The sequence below is a fragment of the Protopterus annectens genome, chromosome 5.part0 (assembly GCF_019279795.1).
Source record: "Protopterus annectens isolate FY-2018-M chromosome 5.part0, PAN1.0, whole genome shotgun sequence".
In the NCBI taxonomy this organism is placed as follows: domain Eukaryota; kingdom Metazoa; phylum Chordata; order Ceratodontiformes; family Protopteridae; genus Protopterus; species Protopterus annectens.
This window is the reverse complement of record NC_056735.1, coordinates 1483588053-1483611733: the sequence shown is the minus strand read 5'-3', so window position 1 is coordinate 1483611733 and position 23681 is coordinate 1483588053. Positions and strand designations below refer to the sequence as shown.

General features: G+C 39.1%; 1 protein-coding gene across 1 annotated transcript in view; it reads right to left on the bottom strand.

Annotated features, from left to right (window-relative positions):
• TMEM135 (transmembrane protein 135) overlaps nt 1-23681 on the bottom strand; it is a 2670197-nt gene that overhangs the window by 1269275 nt on the left and 1377241 nt on the right. The gene's annotated exons all lie outside the window — the stretch shown is intronic.

Genomic DNA, 23681 nt, shown 5'->3' with positions numbered 1-23681 from the left:
CCCATGCTTCATGGATGTGGGCTCATTGCAAGACTCATGCTAAAAATGTTTAACAGAGGACATGCTTGGTGCTGATTAACATCTTTCCTGGTACATTATTAGGAACCATAGTGGTATTCTGTATTTTAGAAAAGGTTGCTAGGACTTGTTCTACGGTAACCATGAGGTGGGGGTTCAGGAGCTGAGGAATCAGTGGAGCACTTATGATTATGGGTGTGGGGAAGTTTGCACTGCATTTTTCCAGCTTGAATATCAACCATTTCTGTGGGCTCAGAGGGGTAGGTATCACTGGGAATCAATTCTGAACAATGTTGGCGTTGTTCGGTAACTTTCTAACATAGTTGAAGAAGGATCTATAATTACTTTTATCAGTGGCCATTATGAGTTCATAACCAGCTCAGTGTTTTCTGAATGCTGCCTTAAGTTTGATACTAGCATGTCTGAGTGCCCCCTTAAGACAGAGAATATGTGACTGTCTACAATAACTTGACAGTTTATTCCTTTTGTTGCAGATTTTATTTATAAGAGTGTTTCACCACAAGAATTTGTTTTTAAATTTTTCTGAGTTTTTGGTATTTGGTAGTATTTCTCTATACAACTATTTAGGTTTGAGTACAATATGGCAAAATGGGCAGGTTTGCATTGGAAATTATTTTGGTTACTAAGTAGCTGCAGTAGATTTCCTTTTGAAAAATTCTTGAATACAGATGCATTTGTTAGGAAGAGGGAGACAGTACCTCTGGTTAAGAGAACAACACCGACTTGTCATCTAATTTGGTAAAGAAGGATGATACCAACAGCAGATTATTATTATTATTATTATTATTATTATTATTATTAATAGTAGTAGCAGTAGCAGCAGCAGTAGCAGCAGCAGTAGTAGCAGCAGCAGCAGCAGTAGTAGTAGTAGTAGTAGTAGCAGTAGTAGCAGCAGCAGCAGTAGTAGTAGTAGTAGTAGTAGTAGTAGCAGTAGTAGTAGCAGTAGTAGTAGTAGCAGTAGTAGTAGTAGTAGCAGTAGTAGTAGCAGTAGTAGTAGTAGTAGTAGTAGTAGCAGCAGTAGTAGCAGTAGTAGTAGTAGTAGTAGTAGTAGTAGCAGTAGTAGCAGCAGCAGTAGCAGTAGTAGTAGTAGAGGTAGTAAGGTCACACTAGTCTTGATCAGTGACATTACAATAGGGTCAGTGTGCTGTACAAAAGAGTCACCACAGACTTTCCTAGGGTGTATGCATCTACTGTAGGTCTCAGGGGCTTGTGGCATGTACCCATGTAACTCCCTGTTGTATATTTTAGTGTCTGGTGAGGTATGTGCTGTTAACATAGAGGTGCATACTGCTGGCTGACATTTCTTAGTTTAATTTTAGGAGGCCTGAAGAATGACTGAGTAACCACCTGGGTATAAATAAAATAAAATAAAATAAATTAAAATACCTGAACTCCAGGCCACAATAGCACACTACTCCCCAGACATAGTTGCTTTATCAGAAACCTGGCTAAATAAAAACATAGCTAACTCAGAAGTTCTCCCTACTGGCTACAATATCATTAGACAAGACAGACCACTTCGTAAAAGGGGTGGAACTGCCTAACTGTACAAGTCCAACTTAACTGTCCGTCAATTACCAAACTCCTACCCCTCCCCCAATAATTGGGACATACTTATCTCACAACTTCAACTTCACCCTGAAAAGGTCATCACCACAGTTGTGATCTATATTCCACCTGGTAATACACCTGCTAGCCTTGAAGATTTCTTATCCTGGTATTCTTCCACATACTCACAAGAAACCCTTATTCTGGGGGATTTCAACCTAGATTGGTTCACCTGTATATCAGAACCACCAAGTAATCTAATAAATCTCCATGGCTACCAGCAGCTAGTCCAAATTCCAACTAGATGTGATAAAAAATCTAAAAGGGAATCCATCCTTGACTGGGTCTTAACTAACAACCCCACATTGTACCCTCACATAGGCAGTCTCCCAGACACCTTAAGTGATCACAACATAATATACTTTATACGTAGTAGAACAAGCATATGCAAAACCACTAACTATATATCCACTAGAAACACAAAAAAATTCTCTCCTGAGGTCCTCAACACTTTACTCTGTAACTGTGACTGGACCCCCTAAAAACCCTCCCACTTGACCCGGCTGTAGCATATTTCAACAAAACATTGTCGCTCCATTGCGCAAAATCAAGGTTAGAACCTCTACAAACCCTTGGCTCAGTAAAAAAAAAAAACAAATCCTCAAGTCCAGAGACACTGCCTGGCTTTACTATCAAAAAAACAAAGAAACACAAAGCCTAACTAAGTAACAAGAACTGTGCAACCGTGGAAAAGAATGCATTAGGCTGGACAAAAAATCCTACTACACAGCATTACAAACTAAATACCAACAGAACCCGCAAAAATTTTGGAAAAATGTAAACCAACTACTAAAATCCACCCAAAAGGCTACCCCCAAACCAACCACCCCTGACACTAAAGTTCCCATTGAAACACAATTCAACTCCCACATTATGAACTAAATTCAATCCTTAGTATCACAGGACAGTTCCTTCCTCACTACCCCCCCCCCCCAACACAAATAACACTAATATAAGCTTTCCCTCAAAACAGTTTCCACCACTTCAATCAAAAGCATGCTCTCCAAACTAAAAACCTCATCAACAGCAGCCGACCTACTCCCCAGCTATTTCTTGAAACTCACAGCAGTCTCCACTCTCATAAACAGATCAATTGTTGAAAGCTATGTGCCCAATCTCTGGAAAATATTCTATGTTGCACCCATACATAAAGGCAGGACCTCCGCTGAACTTAATAACCTCAGACCCACTGCTTTACTCTCCCCCCTGGCCAAAATCCTAGAAAAATGCATCCATACCCAGATGCTAAACTATCTCCTAGACAGCAACATCCTGTCACCTACTCAGCATGGTTTCAGACCTGCCCATAGTACCACTACAACCCTCCTCTGCTTCACAGACACAGTAAACCATCTCAAAAATGAAGGCCTACAAAGTGTCAACTCTTTTTTTGGATATGTCCAAAGCATTTGACACAGTCTCACACCAAATCCTGCTAAACAAACTAAACCAATATCATCTATCAAATTCCACTCTTACCTGGTTCCAAAGCTACTTAACTGACAGGTATCAAGCTGTGAAATGGGAAAATTCTCTCTCTCAGCAAAACAACAATGGTGCTACTGCCAAAAATTCCAAAGACACAACGATACCACACCAGAAAGTTTATTACATAAAGCTTTCGGGTCTACACTCCTGATGAAGGGTGTAGACCCGAAAGCTTTATGTAATAAAATTCTCTCTCTCCTCAGCTGCCCATAACTATGGGAGTCCCACAGGGTTCTATTTTAGGACCACTACTATTCACAGTCTTCACAAATGACCTCCATACCTCCACACAGCATGTATCTATAATTCAGTATGCAGATGACACTACCTTAATCTGTGCTGCACATAACATTCCCACCCTCCTGCAAACAACTCAACTAGCATTCTCTGACGTTGAAAACTACCTTACCAAAGCCCAACTTATCCTCAATCCAAAGAAAACTCAGCTTATGATTATAACCAGTTCTAACAAAAACACTAACAGTCAATTCACTATCTACTTCACAAATGCTACTCCAATTGCTCCAGTGGGACAGGCTAAGCTATTGGGAATAACCATAGACTCCCACCTAAAATTTGATAGTCATCTCAACTTAACTATTAAAAAAGTACATGCCAAACTGGGGTCACTCTACCATATCAAACCATTTCTTACCAACAACACAAGATCAGCCATTGCTCGCTCCCAAATTCTATCCACCCTACTCTATGCATTTCCCATTCTGACTAATCTCAACAAAACTGAACTAAGCAAAATGGAAGCCTGCTATAACAGAATTGCCCGCTTTGCTGCGAATTGCTCATATAGAACTCATCACTGTACTGCTTTGAGACAGCTCCCCTGGCTTGAACTGCCCAACCTACAATCAGCTCTGCCCATGTCATTCTATCTATTACCTCCCCAATAAGTGTCCTGCCCTCAGAAACCTAGTACAACATCACTCAGCCAAAAGGCCTCTTAGATCATCAAGCAAACTACTACTAGAAGTCACAAACAGCTACAATAGCTTTGGAGATGCACTATATAGTAGTTCAGTAGCTAAAAAATGGAACTCTGTCCATACTAGCATTCAAAACACATCATCCAAAGCCTCCTTTAAAGACCTCATCAGGTAACATCTCAAGCAAAGTAGGCAGTGCCATGATTGCTCCCCAGGCTAGTGAAAGCGGATAACATAAACATACTAAATCTAGAGTACTTGATAATAGTTTTCAATCTTACTCACAAACACTGGCTAATCGACAATGTATGTACTGTACCTGTGTACTATGTATGTATTCTACCTATGTTCCAAATTTCAGCTGTACACCACAAATCTATTAATTACCTTTATTTTTAAAATTAATATTTTTTTGTTTGTTCTCTCCACTGTAACTGTTTATGTGCCGCATACCACTGTAAAAACATGTCTCTTGTAATTTGTGTGTATACTGATAATGTCTAAATAACTAAATGTGTCTGTAATTTTTCTTTGTGGAGCTTTTCTCCCCGGGCCTCTGCTGAAAAAGGGCCTTTTCGGCTCAGTCAGACACCCCCGGTTAACAAATGTAAAATAAATAAATAAATAAATAAATGTGATTGGTGGTGTGTACATGTTGCCCTCTTATACTCTACCATAAGAACACACACAGACAACAGTAATATATACAAAGGTCTTATTAGTTATAAGGAAAGATCACCATTAAACAGAGAGGCAATACATACACATTCTTACCATAACACAGAACAGTATCTCAGAACCACTTGTGAGGCAGTCCTATGTACTTTGGGAATAGCCACTATTGTTTAGCTACTTCCTATATCCCAGAATGGGAGTGAATATTACTGCTGCAGACAGAATGGAAATGACAACGAAACATGGTAAAATTCATAACGAATTTGTGCTATTTTATTGCAAGCTATACTTTTGGTTTTAATGTCAGTTTTATTCAATTAATCTCAGCAGAAGAAGATCCTGCACACACCACAGAGTGGTTTTAAGTGTACACACATACATACACAAAGAAACATAACTAACACATTACAAAACCTAATCCTCCTAGCACTGAAAACAATACTTACGCAGAGTTAAATTAAGGCAAGAATAACAGAAAAGTATCTTGGGCTATTCCCAAAATACATATGACTGCCACTACTAGACAGCAATTACAGACTCCTCAAAACCCAGTCATTTTTATTCTTTAGGTATTACTTATCAAAAATACATCAAGCGGTAATATTCAATTCTGAGGGCCACAGCCATTCAATGCAAGTTAGTTGAGAAAAGGCCTGAAAGACAAGCCAGATCAATGTAGGGATCACACACACACACACACACACACACACACACACACACACACACACACACACACACACACACACACACACACACACACACACACACACACACACACACACACACACACACACACACACACAATCTTAGCATCACCAATGAACTGCCAACATGTCTTTGAAATGTGGGGAAAAAACACAGCATGAAACCTCCACTCAAAAGGCTCTCCAGCAGAGAAGTAAACCAGGGGTAAAGGGCTGTGAGGCAGTGACACTAGCCACCACACAAGGCACTATGCAAACAAAACTGCACCAGCAAATTGAGAAGGTGATCAGTGTGATGGGCGGCACAGTGGTGCAGCAGTTAGCATTGTCGCCTGTTCGATTCTCGGCTCGGGTGCCTTATGTGCAGAGTCTGTATGTCCTCCATGGGGTCGTGTGGGTTTCTTCCAGGTGCTCCAGTTTCTACCCACATTCCAAAGACATGCATCTGGAACGTTTCTCCTTGGTCCTCCACTGAGTCCCAGTAGGACCTTCCCAGTAAACAAATGTTAAATAAGTATTGTGAGGCAGTATTGCATCACTGTACGTGAATGCTTCATAATAAATTCCAACTGCCCACTCATTAAGCTATAAAACCATCACATCAGCCAACAAAGCATTCAAACCTAACGCACACATTGTCTACATTCAAATAAAGTAGTATTTTCCACTAACAGTGAGTGGTGAAGTGACCTTCATTTCTGTACTGTATGTCAGAAGTGATGAAATATATTGCTTTTTACCTAAAAAACAATTGCTGGAGCCAAAGGAAGACACAGCAAAATACTAAAACAATGCTACTTTATTAAGATAAATAAAATGGCATTTATTTTTTATACTTCATCACATGTTCTTCATCATGCTCCAAGTCTAAAGGCTTACTGCTGTCTTTTCTTATTTTAATAAAACCTAATTTTCTTTGTTGTAATATTTTGCTGACTCTTCCTTTGGCAACAGCAAATGTTTTGGAAATTTTTATTATGGTTGTTTTTTGCTGTGTCAGATACAGTGAAACACTGTACTTTACAATATCTTTTTCTCTGACCTCAGCAGGCTGCCATGCTTACTTTATTTATATGATCCGTTTACGAAGTAGGTGGGCTGCTCCGAGGGATCATTTTCAGCTATGACACAAGCCAAATTGCAGTAAAATATTTAAAATGTTCTATTTGTTATATGCCTGCACTACTAGTATAGAAGAAGAATAAAGCCTTGACTATGGCCTGGGAAACCAAGTTCAATTAACTACACAGGAAGCCTGACAGAGCAGGCAGGGAGGATGGCATGCTTACCCTGTGGACATGGACTAATCTGTGTGGATTTCTCATAGCTATCAGGGCTCACAGAAAGAATACCATGCTGAGACAGGTGTCGTAGCTGAAAAGGCGCAGCTGCTGTACCCACATGGGCATACCCTTAGGCTAAGCCTCATGACCTGTCCAACACATAGTGTAAAGTTAGTTTCAACACAGGGTGGGGCATAGAACAGAAAAAAAAATCCCTCATCCAGCTGCAGCATGGTGGCTCTTTGGTTGGTCTGTCCTGCTCTGCAGTCCCAGCAGATGCATCTCTTACAGTCTGTAAACAGTGTACAGCCACAGCACTGTGTGTGCAGGTGCTCTCCCACTAGGAAGTGTGAGACACCTCCCCCGACCAGTGTGGTTGACCCTAGGAAACCTAGCAAGGTGTAGAAGCTGCAGAAGCAGGTATTATATGGCACAAGCTATAGAGATACTGCATTTTATATCATTTTTAACAGAAGCAATGCTACAAGTACGACACTTGACATAATTTTTTTAACATACATATTTTAACATACGTACACAATTCCACAGATAAAAACGTGCCCAGCAGTTCCCTATTTACAGTTTTACATTTTACATCATTTTAGTACACATGAGAAATTCATCAGATTACACTTAAAAACAAAACAATGTATAAGGTAGGCTGACGGGGAAGCTAGAGAAGAATAAGGGGCAAAAAGAGCCAAATACACAAACACAGAATGCGACACAACAAAACAGCACTACTTCTATTAGCTAGACCTAACAGAAATATTAACATGTCAAATCCTGAAAGAAGAAAACATGTGGAGGCTGAACATCGAGAGAAGATCCGCATCTGTTCATGATGACAGCAAATAAGGTATGAAATAATCCCAGATCCTAGGGCATGTGGGAAGAAAAGTCTCAAAGAGACTCAAGGCTGGAGCACATATTACATATATAGTGTATGTGTGTGAGTGTGTGTTTGTATATATATATATATATATATATATATATATATATATATATATATATATACATATATATGTATGTATGTATATGTGTGTGCAAATATCAAATACACCTATGTATGTGTATATAATTTAAGTATTTATGTGTATGATATTAAAAGATGATGTGCAGAAATATCAATCCACATTATATGGATGCCAACACATCAACAACATACTTATCCAAGCACAAATCTTATTCAAAGTACACTGATCACAAAAGGAAAACAGTCTCTTTTTGCAACTCTTAAACGAAAAAAAAATACTAGTAATTAGCAGGCAGACGCTATCTGTATGACATTGTACTGCTAGGGAAAGGGGTTTTAGTAATTCTATATATAGGGCTGGGGTTAGGGACAGTGACAGGGTTAAGATTAATACTTATGAAAAAGGGTAGCCTTTCCTACTTGAAATCTGTCAAACATGTCCTCACTTGCCTCAGTTACAGAGATCTGCCAAAGCAACAGTACTGGAGACAGACAAACATCAAATCTGAAACATTTACATGGAAAACTATTTACTGTAATTGCCCCTGCACCTCTCCTGGACAACAGGGAGATCAGAAAGTGTGAGGGAGATGGTATGCAAAAGTATCCTTCAGGAGTACCATCCCACCATTTTATGCTGTCCCAGCACATACTATTATACCTATGGGAGGAGGTACAGAGGACTATCCTTCAGAACTATTATTCTACCATTTTACGCCACTCCCAGCATAGACTAGTATAGCTATGGGAGAAGGTGATGAGGAACTATACTTTGGGAGCACCATACCACCATTTTATGCTATCCCAGCACAGACTATTATACCTATGGGAGGAAGTACAGAGGACTATCCTTCAGAACTATTATTCCACCATTTTACGCCATCCCAGCACAGACTAGTATAGCTATAGGAGAAGGTGATGAGGAACTATACTTTGGGAGCACCATACCACCATTTATGCTATCCCAGCACAGAATAAAATAAATATAACAGCACCAAAATGAAAGGATGCTGCTATCATCCAAAAATGGAAACACACATATGGCAGATTAGCATGAGAACTCAGAGAGGAACGCAGCTTCTGCTGGAGAAATTTCTTTCTGAGAAGGGTCAATAAAAAAGAGAACATGAACAAGGAGGTGTGGTGTCTACCTGGATTTGTGCTTGGCAATGACAAGAAATAAAAAAACTGCAGTTGCACCAAATGTAAAGACAAAAACCATGGACAGCTAAGGAATAATGGCCTAGGTGGGAAAGGATCTTTGCTGTGCAAAAGGTCATGGCACATATGGAAATATTCACATATGGAAATATTCACGATGTGCTACTTGTCTATAGTAAGGATAAAGCATGGGTTTACTAGTAGGATAAATGCTTCAGAGCTTAGGGCTTTGGATTCACTTCAGACGAGGATTTAGTTGCAGAGATACAGGTCTAGACATTGCATATTTCTGAATTATTTAAATGCTGCTTTAGCTAGCCAGGAAAGGAGAAGCAGAGAAGCACCATTTTATTTTATTTATTTGATTTGTTAACAGGAACAGAGCACTGATCCAAAGTTAAATGCTGACCACTTCCCCTTTACCATCAAAGCATTTAGTGATGTAAACGTCAAGCAGTAATAACATAATCATGGATACAGCAGAGTTGGGGATTGGCACTCACAGAGAAGAAGGGCAGGGTTTGATTTTGGAAGGTTGGGGGGATTGACATAATGGTTAAGGTGTTTACCTCACAAACACAAGGTACAAGGTTTAGTTTGGGGTTTGGTATAATGGTTAAAGTGTTTACCTCACAAGCAAGAGGTATGGGGTTTGATTTTTCACAAAGAGAAAATTGGCTACGCTTAAAATGTCCCACAAGGGCAGCTAGCCTAGTCCTTACTTATCCAAAAAGTGGTATGGCCAATGAAAGACATAATGTGTAGAGTGCCAAAGTCCACACTCTGTGGAAAAAAAGTTATCTCAACGACTTTGATGGAACAACAGTATTCTGACTTTGTTGCAGTTAGAGAAACATCATATACAAAAATTATGAACAGGACATAAACATGCAAGTTTACATAGTTTAGAGCAGTGGTGCACAACGTCCGGCCCTCGACGTAACACCATCTGGCCCCCAGAGAGTAACCAAAAATTTTTAAAAAAGTGAAAAAATGCTATGGCTTACTCCAGTCATGCAAACTTTCCAGCACGTGCTTGCTTACCTAACTGACTGCAGTTGCGCACACCTCTAAGTTTAGCTGCGGAAGTAACTGTTCATTGTTGTTTATAAGATTCCCTTCGCAGAGACTTCCCTTACTATGGAACAGGGTCCCGATCTATATAAGACAGAGCCCCTCACTATCACTCTTCAAGAGGAACCTTGATGAGTGGATGGATAACAGAAAGTTCACACCAGGGATCACGCCAACAGCACTACTAGATAGGGGCCTAGGGTACTAGCTGCTAGTACAAGGGTCTAGGGAACTACTAAAGGGGCGGTGAATACCGCACAATGTGGCTGAGCTAATATATGCCTTCGGGCAGATTTTTTATTTTATTTATTTTACATTTGTTTACCGGGAGAAATCCGACTGGATACATGTCCATTTTCAGCGGAGGCCCGGGGAGAAAAGCTCCAAAAAAACAGACAAAAACAAACAGCAATTGTAAGTTAAGTAATATACATATTAGATATTGTGGATGATTACACGAATACATGTCATTATGTGATAGGAACAAGTAAAACAATGTAATAATTATACTAATATAAGTTCTATAGGTAATTTCATTTAATACATTATACTGATAAAATAACAAAAAACCTTGATCATAGGATATAGGTAAGAAGACGACTATTCCTGTGAGAAACTAGTAGACACTGGATAGTGGTCTATTGTGAGAGTGTTGTTACAGGAAGAATAAAAGAGGATTTAGGTTAGAGCGAGAAATGGAAGACAATTAGTATCCTGGGTAGGGTTAATCAGGAAATGAGCATTGGCATAGCCAGTGCGACTGGAAGTGGTGGAAAAGTTGTTTTTTGAATTGGGGTAGAAAAGTAATTGTGAGGATACTAGAAGGAAGTGAGTTCCAAACTTTTCCAACTACGTTTGTAAATAGTGCATCCCCTCCTGCGTTGAAAGATTTAACCATTTTCAAGAGTGACCTGTTAGAAGAGCGTAGACTGTTTAGGTTGGTATATGGTAAGACTAAGTTCTCAAGTGAAGGACATTTGTCAGGGTGTTTGAGTATTTTAAATACCTCAGTGAGTTGGGTCATTTTAACAAGGTTTGGGAGTTCTATCCATCCTAGCTTTTTTAGGTTGATACAATGATGATTTCTATATGGAGTTCCTGCTGCAAATCTTGCAATATGATTGTAAGAGCAGGAGAGTTTATTTAAGTTGGTTTTGTTCAGGTTGGTGAAGATTGTGGATGCATAAAGAAGGGTGGAGAGCAAATGTGTCCGGGCAATGGTCACTTTTGCCGTTGGGGTTAGAAAAGTTTTGATTCTATATAGTGATCCTAGTTTTTTGTTTACTGTTTTAATGGCTGAATTAATATGTGTGTCGAATCTGAGTTTATTATCAATGGTGACTCCTAGTAGTTTCGTGTGAGGGTCTGGGGAGATAATTGTACCATTATTTGATGTTATAGAGAAGTCTATAAGGTGAAGTTTGTGGGTTGGCTGAAAGAGCAATAATTTAGTTTTTTTTGGATTTAGAATTAACTGACGACCAGATAGCCAGTTTTCCACTTTGGTGAAGCAACTTTGAGTTTTGGTTAATAGTCTGTCAGGAGATATGTCAGAGCAAACTAGTGTTGAATCGTCCACATATTGAATACAGGTGGCCTCAGGAATGGCTTTATGGAGATCATTAATGAAGACTGAGAAGAGAAGTGGACCTAATATGGACCCTTGAGGAACCCCAATGGTGTTAGGTAGCAAATTGGAGAGTTTATTCTGCCAAAGTACTGCTTGTTTCCTACCAGAGAGGTAGGCATTGAACCAGTCTAGAGTTAAGTTATCCAGGTAGAGATTTTTTAAGGTGTCCAGAAGTAGTTGATGGTTGACCATATCAAATGCCTTTGATAGATCCAGAAAGAGGGCTGATGACACTTTTTTGTCGTTACGGTTATGATTTATTGTGTCTGTAAAGGAGAGGAGGGCCGTTGTAGTGCTGTGGTTGGGTCTAAAGCCGTGCTGAGAACAAGTTAGTAGTTTGTTTTGGATAAGATATTGAAGGAGTTGTTTATGCATACATTTTTCCATAACTTTGGCTAAAGGGGACATTATAGCTATGGGCCTGTAGTTAGATAGTTCTGTGGAGGACCCCCCTTTATGGAGTGGAATAACGTGGGATATTTTCCATATAGACGGTATTATAGACTCGGTAAAGGTCCGATTGATAAGGATAGAAACAGGGTAGGCTATGACATCTGCAGCTTTTTGTAGGTATTCTGCTGGGAGGAGGTCTGCTGAGAGGGTAGTTGGCTTAAGGTTTTGTAGTAGGGATCTTATTGAGGATGTGGGGACGCTTTTTAGGTTGAAGGTATTTATAGGTTCTATGATATTCTCAATTACCGTTAAGTTGTTGGTGGATAGTTGGTTGGCTAAGGTTTGGATAATATTCGTAAAGAAAGTATTGAAGGTATTGGCTATTTCTTCAGGGTCTTTATCCATTACTACTTCTGGGGTCGGAGTGGACGACTTGCCTGGGTGGAGAAGGTTATTTAAGCCTGCCCAAAATTTTTGAGGGTTATTTTGGTGCTTATTCTGTATTTGGCAGTAATAGTTTTTTTTGTCAGCTAATATGGCTTTTTTAGTTACATTTCTTAGCTGTTGGAATTTAGTGCGGTCTAAGATAGATTTGGTTGTACGCCAGGTTTCCCAGGCCTTATTTCTAAGTTTAATTTTAAGTTTAGAGTCTATTGTGAGCCACGGTGCAATCTTAGTTTTAGTTTTGATGAGTCTTTTAGGAGCGTGAGTATCTAGTATGGATAGAAAAGTGGTGTTAAAGTAATCTACTGCATCTTCTAGGGGGAGATACTTGAGTGTTGCCCAACTACAGGATTTCAGCTCATTCTTAAATTTTGTGAGGTCAAACTTTTTTTTTGTTTCTAACTGACATATATACTGGGACTGTGGAGTAACCTGGTTTATCTTTAGTAATATATGTTATAAGGTGATCACTAATGTCATTTGGTAGGGTCACGGACTTATACATGTGGGGGTGACTGTTTATAAGGATCCAATCGAGAATACTTTCTTTTTGATTGGAGTTTCCTATTCTAGTGGAGGTGGTTATAATTTGTGAGAATCCATAAAGGTCAATGTGTGTGGGGTTATTTTCTGAAGAACATAGGTTCCAGTCAATGTTAACATCACTCATTATTATAGTTTCTTGTGGGTAGTTATTAGTTAGCCAGCTTAGTATATTCTCCAAAGTATTAGTATTATTCCCAGGAGGGATATACATAACAACAAAATTTATGCTTTTTTTTTTATTCAGTTGCAATTTCAAGGCAAGTATTTCAGCATTAGAGATTTGGGGTGGTTGGGTAGCGTTGATAGTAATGTTAAGGTTACTTTTATAGAGTGCAGCAACGCCACCACCCTTTTTTTTTGTTTCTGTCAATCCTATGTATATTGGACCCAGGTGGGATGAGCTCATTATCTTTGATCTCTGGTTTTAGCCAGGTTTCAGTTAAACATATTATATCTGGTAGGTGAGTATCTAGGAGAGCGTGCAAATTATGTACCTTCTTGTTGACACTTCTGATATTTAGGTGGTAAATTTGTAGAGAATGGGATGTCGTTGGGGAAGATGGAGGGCAGTCAGGGTTGTTTGTTGATGTTGGGCCAGGATTAGGGTGGATATCTCCATCATTGGTGATATTTTTAGTAAAATATTCTAAGAGTCTTAAAAGTTTCTGTAGTAGTTTCTGGGTTTGCTTGGTTTTGGGATGGTTTTGGTTTATTTTGATTCGGTGGTGATAGATGGTATTAGATTTTATACAGCAAGGCTGTTGGTTATAAACTTTAATAGAGAGTGGGGATCCTGAGGTTCTCGTCTGTTGTCTAGGGTAGTGGTATCCTATGTATGGTTGGTCTTCATATTTGCTAATTAGATATAAACTGACTAACAGTGGTAATAGAAAGCACATAGTTTTTATTTTTACCATATTTTTGATGGCCGGTGCAGATTTCATTATTTTAAAAATCACAGAGCGTTAATCTATGCGGGATGTATGACGATTGTATATGTGTAAGAGGATGGGGGGGGGATAAGTATAACAGTGAAAATGAATGGCTAGAGGGTAATGAGGAGTTGTGGCTACGTAACTATAAATGTGGGGGTACTGGGGGTGGGTGGGATACGGAGGCAGGGTGGGGCGCGGAGCGAGCCTGAGCACAGCGAGGGTGAGCGGAGCGGGGATAATTCAGTTCCCACGTTTGTTAAGGTCTAGGGGAATACCAGGTAGGTAATTATGGCAACCTTGTGCTTTACAGCGGTAGCTGACACAGAAAGCAATATTAAACAGTGCTGCTCGGCACACTATACCTATGAGAAATATATTTTAAGGCTACTGTTTTATTTCAAGGGTGCTTGTAGTTTACTGCCGTTGTTCCTAAACCCAGAACGCCAGCATTCTAAGACATGGTTTAAACTCGCTTCTAAGGTCATTAAAGGAGGAAATCCAGCTTGTTTTATCGCATCTTTTTAGTCGCGTACCTTAATTAGAGCGTTACTTTACTTTTAAAAGACTGAAGAAGTTGAATATTTCCTGTACTCTTTGTAGCGAGGACAGCTTATGGCCAGAGCTTGGCTTGGTTACTAGTACATTTAGTACGTGCCGCTTTAGGGCGGGAAATACACTTAGGTTTGGTCCACAGGTGGAAAGGAAGCACACAGAGGACAGCGCCTATGGGAGAGATATAAGAAAGGAATAACAATGTAGCAGTTTTCACTCTATGTATAGTAGCAGTACACAACACATTTAAGCAGGGTATTCTCCTTAGAATGCTACTTATAGTATCAACAGTGTCTGGCCTATAGAAATTATACAAAAACAAAACAATGCAGAGCGTAAGTCATCCAATGCAACTATCAATTCCAAGTTTCAGTTTGCTACATGCGACAGTGATTATTCAGCCAACAGATTACGTTGATCAGCAACTAATTACAACAGTGGTCAACAACAGGTTAATCTGAATAGATATTCACACACACTTAGTCCTTGAAATATGCTGTTGAAACGTCTGTACATACCCAAGTTATTGGGAGCTAGCGACTGGATCCAGGAAACAGAGCAGTATTTGGAAATGCCATAAAAGCGGGTTTAAAATGAGGAACAGGATAATCCAGTTCCCACGTTGTTAAGGTCTAGGGGAATACCAGGTAGGTAATTATGGCAACCTTGTTACAGCGGTAGCTGACACATACTTTACTTTTAAAAGACTGAAGAAGTTGAATATTTCCTGTACTCTTTGTAGCGAGGACAGCTTATGGCCAGAGCTTGGCTTGGTTACTAGTACATTGAAATACACTTAGGTTTGGTCCACAGGTGGAAAGGAAGCACACAGAGGACAGCGCCTATGGGAGAGATATGAGAAAGGAATAACAATGTAGCAGTTTTCACTCTATGTATAGTAGCAGTACACAACACATTTAAGCAGGGTATTCTCCTTAGAATGCTACTTATAGTAACAGTGGTCAACAACATGTTAATCTGAATAGATATTCACATACACTTAGTCCTTGAAATATGCTGTTGAAATGTCTGTACATACCCAAGGACAGCTTATGGCCAGAGCTTGGCTTGATTACTAGTACATTTAGTGCGTGCCGCTTTAGGGAGGGAAATACACTTAGGTTTGGTCCACAGGTGGAAAGGAAGCACACAGAGGACAGCACCTTAATTAGAGCGTTACTTTACTTTTAAAAGACTGAAGAAGTTGAATATTTCCTGTACTCTTTGTAGCGAGGACAGCTTATGGCCAGAGCTTGGCTTGGTTACTAGTACATTTAGTACGTGCCGCTTTAGGGCGGGAAATACACTTAGGTTTGGTCCACAGGTGGAAAGGAAGCACACAGAGGACAGCGCCCAAGTTACTGGGAGCTAGCAACTGGATCCAGGAAACACAGCAGCAGCAGCAGATAGCCCAGTACCAACCCATGAACCTATAACTTGTAGTCTGTAAACAGTAGTAACCTTCTGCAAAAGTTTGTAATAAGTCACGGCTGCAAGACAGAATAAAGTTAAATGCAAGGTTGATGTAGAAAACGGACAATTTCATGACTGCTGTCTTAAGTAAAAATGCCATTCACCTCTACTGTATTGTTAACTCATAACATCTTACTATGTTTTGAGGTGGCCCGCTGATGCATTAAGAATTTGTGAAGTGGTCCTCCTCACAAAAAGGTTGTGCACCACTGGTTTAGAGAAAAGGACAGAGTAGGAGAAAATATAGCCCAATACTAAAATGAAGGACAAAATGCTGCTGTGGTGCAGCGGCAGCATCGTCGCCTCACAGCAAGAGGTTCTCCCGTTCGATTCTCGGCTGGAGCACCTTCTGTGTGGAGTCTGCATGTCCTCCCCGTGGTCGAGTGGCATTCAAAAGACATGTGTGAATGGACGTGCCTTCGTTGAAGGTTGGGCGTCGAGCTGGCACCTCGGCACTATAAAAATCCACTGCCAATCATTAGCGGCCCGGAGTTCCGCTGTGGTGACCCCTACCCGGGAAAAAGCCGACAGAAGAAAAAAGGAAGGACACAAAATGATCAGATAAATTAATACATAGAAAAGGCAGAACGCAGTTAGCAATAAAAGAGATGAAAATGACAGCACAGTGTGAATGCTATGTAATGACCCTGGCCTAACACACTGGGCTTACAATTATGTACAGATAACGGGATTTAATGTCCATGGGGCCCCAATATGTCAGATTTAGATATGAACTTACTGCCTGCAGTTACATCCAAAAACTATGTAATTCCTGATGTCCCTCCACAGCAGGTAAAAATTAGTAAACACTAGTCCTGGACCTGTTATTTTAAATGGATGCAGAGAGAGGATTCTGAAAGTGGGCAGCTATTTGAAAAAGTGTGGCCCCCAGTATAATCTGCAATGAACTCTGTTAAGCCAATCAAAAGTGAGGGTTCCAGACTTTAGAATACAAAATCTGACAAAACTGGACAGTGGCTTGGGTGGGGTGGGGAGCTGCAATGAAGTATAATAGGGATATATCAAACTGTCAGTGTAAAATTAATACTTGTTTGAATGAAACAACTGTGCCTAACTTAAAACAGAAAAAAAGAAGCACTAATATTTTCAAAGCTGAAGCATCAAAATTTAGGGGAAAAACATATTGCATTTAAGAAGAATAAGGAATCACAATCTGAATGAGATTAAGAACTGTATAAAATAATATAAAATGAAATAGGAAAATAAATTAGAATTGATTAGGCCCTAACAGAGGAAAACACAAACAATTCAGTTAACAGAAATAAAGTATTACATGTATACAGGCGAAATGTGGACTATAAGAGTAAGAGTGAAATTTCAACTAACCTTAAAATAAGCCTCATTTCAGTCAAGCTGCAGTATTTTGTAATACAGGCACTTTTTTTTTTTTTACTCAGTTACCAGTCGGACAATATACAAAGAAAGAAAAAGTCACAAAATCCTGCACTGTGCACAACAAAAGTACTTCACATTAGGAGCACAGTTCTACCCACACCAACACACACTGTGCAAGGCTGTACCTTGTACCTTCTATTTGTGCTAATGAAGTCAGAGAAGACTCCATAATGGAGTCAAGGAACATTCTCCCCACTGCAGCAACCATCTTCAGGGCAGTCATTCAATCATTTAGTGATCAAAATCAGCACTGATTAATAAAAGTACTGACCACTGAGTGATTCAATCAATTAAAATAAAAGACCAGACTTTCTTGAAAACTTTTCCATCAAAGTCATGTCAATGGGAACTAAATGGTTCTTGGTCTTGGACCAAATATAACAAGATAATCACAGCCAGTGATAAATCTGTGAGTAGAAAGACTAGCAAAATGTGTACAATCTGTAAACAGTTTTTGAAATTGTGTTCTTTGAGTCATTAAGGGTCCAACATCTAATGATTTAGCTTGGTTTCTTAGATCTGATTATAACTTACCTAATATGCCTCACTGGCCAGCAACACCAGTGAAAGGATGTATGTATTTCAGCCCCAGGTACATAGAGACACAGTAACATGGGGGAGTTAATGAAAAAAAGGGGCATTACTGAAAGAATGGATGGCAAACTAAAAATGAGAGGATTAGTCCCACAAAATGTTACAATAATCAGTTTTTTTTATACACAAACATTATGTGAGAAGTGTGTTCTACATTTAAAAATAGATTACTCATGGTAAGTGTGCCATCTATGTACTTAGCTTTCAAGATGAGTGAATCTTGTGTTTTGTTAAGAGAGCTGGAACACTATAATAAATCATTAAGTCAGTCAGGCATATCTCTCAACTCTCCAGATTTCTGCCTTGTTACTGATAACATTTGTGGTTTTCTTGCAAATCACTGAGTGCTGAAGTCACTAAATAATTATATAAATTTGAGTTTCAGACTTCACATCCTTCAGAAAATGTGCAGATCCTGTTACTCTAGCAATTTTCTATATTTATAAGTGTAATATTCAAAAATCTGTCCCTATTTTTGGGCGTTTGTCCAGATTTTTTTTACGAATAGTTTGAGAGGTATGCAGTCATGGAAAAGCAGCATTTATACTACTATTGCTACTTATGTAGCCACCACAGTGCTGCCAGTTTCCAGAATCAGACAGGAATATTTAGTCATAGCATAATGATTTGATTGTATAGTCTTCTGAAAAAAATATACCACCAGAATTGTTCTCTGTGATGAGAGATCAAGACAAAATTAGACTGTAACCGAAGTAATTCAAAGATATATATTGAGTTTCTACACTTCTTGAACCCAAATGAAGGATATATATTGCATAAGTTATTTGATATGTTCGTACTGTGTCAGCTCCACTACACACTGGGATGAAGCCCTGTCTGTGTCCTAGACAAATCATGAATGAACACTGACCTGGATGTCAAGCGGCCAATAGGAAGGCAAAAATAAGAGGTCATTGCTGGCTTATCATCTTTGGGAGGTGGAAGAAACCAACTATCCATTCCGTTATCATCTCTCTACCACACTTTCATTTCTCTGTCACCATATTCCTTCCAGTCCTCTCCTTTCTCAAACTCCTTTCTGTCATCCACTTGTCTCTACATCCCTACAAACACTACCTTGCATCCATCTTAACTTTCTCTCTGTCTCTCTCATGGTCTCTGCTTCACCTTACCTGTAGCTGTAAACACAGTCATTAATTCAGATTGGTTCCTTCATGCTCCCCTCCCCCTTCTTACCCCTGTTCTATAGTAAACTCACCCCATCCCCTGCCTACCCTCTCCTTGTTCCCAGACAGCATCTCTCTCCTGTACTGTAAACAGATACACCTACTGTAATGCATGCTGCTGACAAACACATTCTGTTTATATTTTCTTCAGATGTTGTAATGCACTTGCACATGTAGAGGCATTCACTACCTATTTAAATGGATGACACTATTCTAGCTTTTACATTACAGGATGATAGCTTGCCACACAATATTGAATATGCTGTGCTTGTCTGTACCAGCTGTCCTGCATATATTGCCTATATTTTATGTTGTTTTTAATTTGATTTGGCTGTACGTTTATAGAATGAGAATTGTGTCATGAATGAGTAATAGATGGAAAAGTCAAAAAATCACAGTGAGTGATAGGAAAACCCACTGAATGATGCATACAATGAAACATAGTGATGGACAGTCACACTGCATTGCAAATTGATACAGCCAGTAGAAATCCAGAGAGTAAAATGTCATGCTACTATTTCAAAGTCATTACTCATTACAAATGTAGCAGAAACAAAAATTATGGGAGCCAATGGCATGCAGGCACGGACATGGCATTTTACTACAGAATGTGTCATGCAGGAAAGTGAGTTGTCAGATGCTAAAGAGACTGCTTATGTTCAGGATATCTAGGCAGACACAAAGTTTTATTCTATTTTGGCTGAAGAATTTAACATTTCTCTTCTCCTGATGTCCTCTACATACTACATTCCCCTACTTATAGATGCTGTCGCTGCAGAATGTTATTTGTAATAAGATTATGTTAATCTCTGATGCCGTGGGGTCATCTATTTATTAATTTCAAGTGATGTTTGTCTTTTACATTCCCCATTTGAATGACTACCATAATGAGACGTCAGGTTTCGGTAAGCTGCTTCTTTTCAGAATATTGTCTTTAAAAGTCATTGTGTTTAGTGTTAATTCTCTTATCCCTGTTCTGCATGTGAACACTGACCTACAGGTTAGAGAAGGTGAGTGAGCCTATTAATGCATACAGGCATGTTATCATCATCATAACTTTCAAGACTGTACCATCTTCCCTCAAGATACGATCCTGCTATTTTATGTCCCATGCCAGAGTCATGTCCCAGTCTTCATTTACTGTAGCTCGAACAATGAAGGAGTATCTTCGTGTGAATGGAGGCAATATAAACAACTGCTCTGTGCAACTCCAAATGGATTATTTCCATTGCAGTAATAGAGCTGATAAATGCAAGCAACTTAACTATAAAATCTCTGCTAAAAGAATGCAGCTAAAGAACTTTAATCTTCAGGCTTTTCAATTTTAGGATGCATATGGGACCCAAGTGTGCATACCAGAATTGTTCTCTGGCCCTGACCTGCAGCTTATTCATACTGCTGTGGACATATGTTTATACGTTTACTTTCAGTACAGTTTTGTAGAGGTTCATTACTGTACCTTCTCCTCCTTCTCAAACATCCTTGTTGGAATTTTCACTGGCTCCTGGCCAGAAAATTTTGTCATGCCTTTTTAGCTGAGAGTCAAGCTTATAGGGAAATGAATCATTTGTAGTTTAGAAACGTCTGCATTCCATATAATGTTAAGCTGGTTCAAGGTACATATATATATATATATATATATATATATATATATATACACACACACATATATATCTATCTATCTATCTATCTATATATATATATATTTTTTTTTTTTTTTTTTTTTCAATTCAAACTGGTCACTAGCCAGGCAGGCCTCCAGATGGAGAGAGATACAAACAGTATTTTGCAGTGTGTGCTCAAAGATTAACAGAAAAAAAGTTAAATCTTTAACAGAAACAATGTTCTGCATTTGTGACTTCTACATAAAATGCAAGTTTAAAGGTTCGGCAAATAACAGCATCAACTCCCCTTTTTCCATTTTGTACATGGAGAGGGGCTGTCACTTCAATAGTGACCATCACCCACAGCCGATGATCACATCACCACTAACAGGGGCTAAGTATGCTTGAGGAAAATGGAGGAAGTACTGATGAGACTACATAGAAGTGTAGTATATAAATGTGCCTGTCTGATGGGAAACCACAGGCTGTCAGTGCTATCCTGCTGTGTAACCCCAGCATCATTAATGAGCATGCTTTCCTTCCTGTTCTCAGTCCAATACTGACTTTAAATAATAAATGGCCATTAGGAATATCTACAAGATGTCTGACATGCATTGAGTGGTAGAGTCTGTCCTTGTTTGTGCAATGTACACCTGAAAATGTGGTTGTCCTCATGGTATGTACACAAAACGAATACAATTAAAATAGCAATATATTAAGTGCTGCACTATTTAAACTCTTGTTATTTAGTTTCTGAATGAAGCCAAGAGACAATATATGGAAGTTTGCACTCTGTCTTTACTTGTTCAGATTGGTAAAGGATGACTGAGATATTTTTTTTTCTTATCCATTAGCTTGACATAAATATGCCCCAGGCTTTTTCCAAGCTACATTCAACACTCTACTAGAGTATAAGGACATACTGAATTGCAAGCTCACTACACACAGCTAGTGAACCACCAATGCATTAGTAGTGAGTAGTAACCAGTTTCTTATTCTAACAGGCCACTAAGTGGACTTCTGTCAAAAGAATCTGCATTCACCATAACTTCACCTAAAAAAGTTTTCGGTATACCTATCTTGGCTTGGAAGAGGTTGAGACTGTGCATTGCACAGTATGACTATTAACTCTTGTTGGACAGTATACAGCTTTTCTACTTGATATAAATTGCTGAAAGGTCATTGCATTATACTCTGGAAATGCTTTAAAGTTTTGCCACTGTCAGACTTGACTATGTTTCAGTGATGAATTAAGTGTAACTTGGACCTTTCAACCCATAGGCTCCATGCACACATTTTTTTAGAAGCATGCATAAATGTGTGTGTTGTTTTAGAATCACTTTCCTGACTGTTTATACTACATTTCTTGTTTAACATGGCATTGCTTTGGACAGTTGTGCCTTGCAAAGAAACATGTTGACTAACAAATGTCCAAATATTCTAAAATAATAAAACATTTTGCATCTTTTCTCTAAAAATGTCATGCAGCTTTGGAACTGAATCTATTTACTGCTCTAAAAGTATTTTCTCATTAGCTGATGCTGTATGTTGTCCTTCAGATATCACACCATAACTATTTGTCATTCCATCCTACTGGATTTCTTTTCTCACTTTTTTTCTATCATTCATTGTGCAAAAATGTTTTCAACTTTCACATTTTTCCTGCCTGTTTGACTGCAGTACAGTTAGTTTACACTGATTAGCATTTGAAAGCTGAAGGAAATGCAGTCTATGCATTTCACCATATGCTTTTCAGTACCATTCCTAGTATATTATAGTAGGTAATTACAGGGGTACTTTTACTAAGGCAGTAAAAAGTAAGAGATGCAACCAAAATCTCATGCCATTGATAACCCTACATTTTGACAAGTTATAATAGCTACCTTTCTATGTATGTATGTATGCATGTATGTAACACAATCTACGTTTATATTCATGTGTTTTGAAAATAACAGCCTCTTCGTGTGTTACTGACAGACTTGAAATTCTAGGCAATCTTGAATGTCTATAAATTTCAGATATGATACATATCTGATAATGCAGATCGCAGTTCACAGACCTATTAATCACGTCTGTACATCGGCTACATGATAGCATCACATAACACAGTGTTTAGTACAGAGAAGTAACAAAACCTAAAAACTTATACAGATGCAGTACTGTCAACATGGAAGACTTAGCAGGACATGAATGAACAACAACATTTACATAAGGCCTGCCAGTATACTTCTGGATGACCCAAACCAGACAAACACACCCCAGCCCTTAATGAGAAATATTCTACTGACACAAAGTGTATTGTCTAGACAGCTAGACTGCAGATATCATGCCAGTGACACAACAGTGTTCCCACTCATTATGTCACCTCTGGTGACTGCTCTCATTGCTGTGTCTGCATATCTCATGCCAGTGATAGAACAGTGTCCCCACTCATTATGTCACCTCTGGTGACTGCTCTCATTGCTGTGACTGCATATCTCATGCCAGTGACACAACAGTGTTCCCACTCATTATGTCACCTCTGGTGACTGCTCTCATTGCTGTGACTGCATATCTCATGCCAGTGACAGAACAGTGTTCCCACTCATTATGTCACCTCTGGTGATTGCTCTCATTGCTGTGACTGCATATCTCATGCCAGTGACAGAACAGTGTTCCCACTCATTATGTCACTTCTGGTGACTGCTCTCATTGCTGTGACTGCATATCTCATGCCAGTGACAGAACAGTGTTCCCACTCATTATGTCACCTCTGGTGACTGCTCTCATTGCTATGACTGCATATCTCATGTCAGTGACAGAACAGTGTTCCCACTCATTATGTCACCTCTGCTGATTGCTCACATTGCTATGCACTGATGATAAACGCTACAGTGCTATACCCCAAAACTGAATGCATCAAATTAAAACAAAAACGTGTTGTGTCAGTCCAAGGATAGGACTGCCATCACCTTGGCA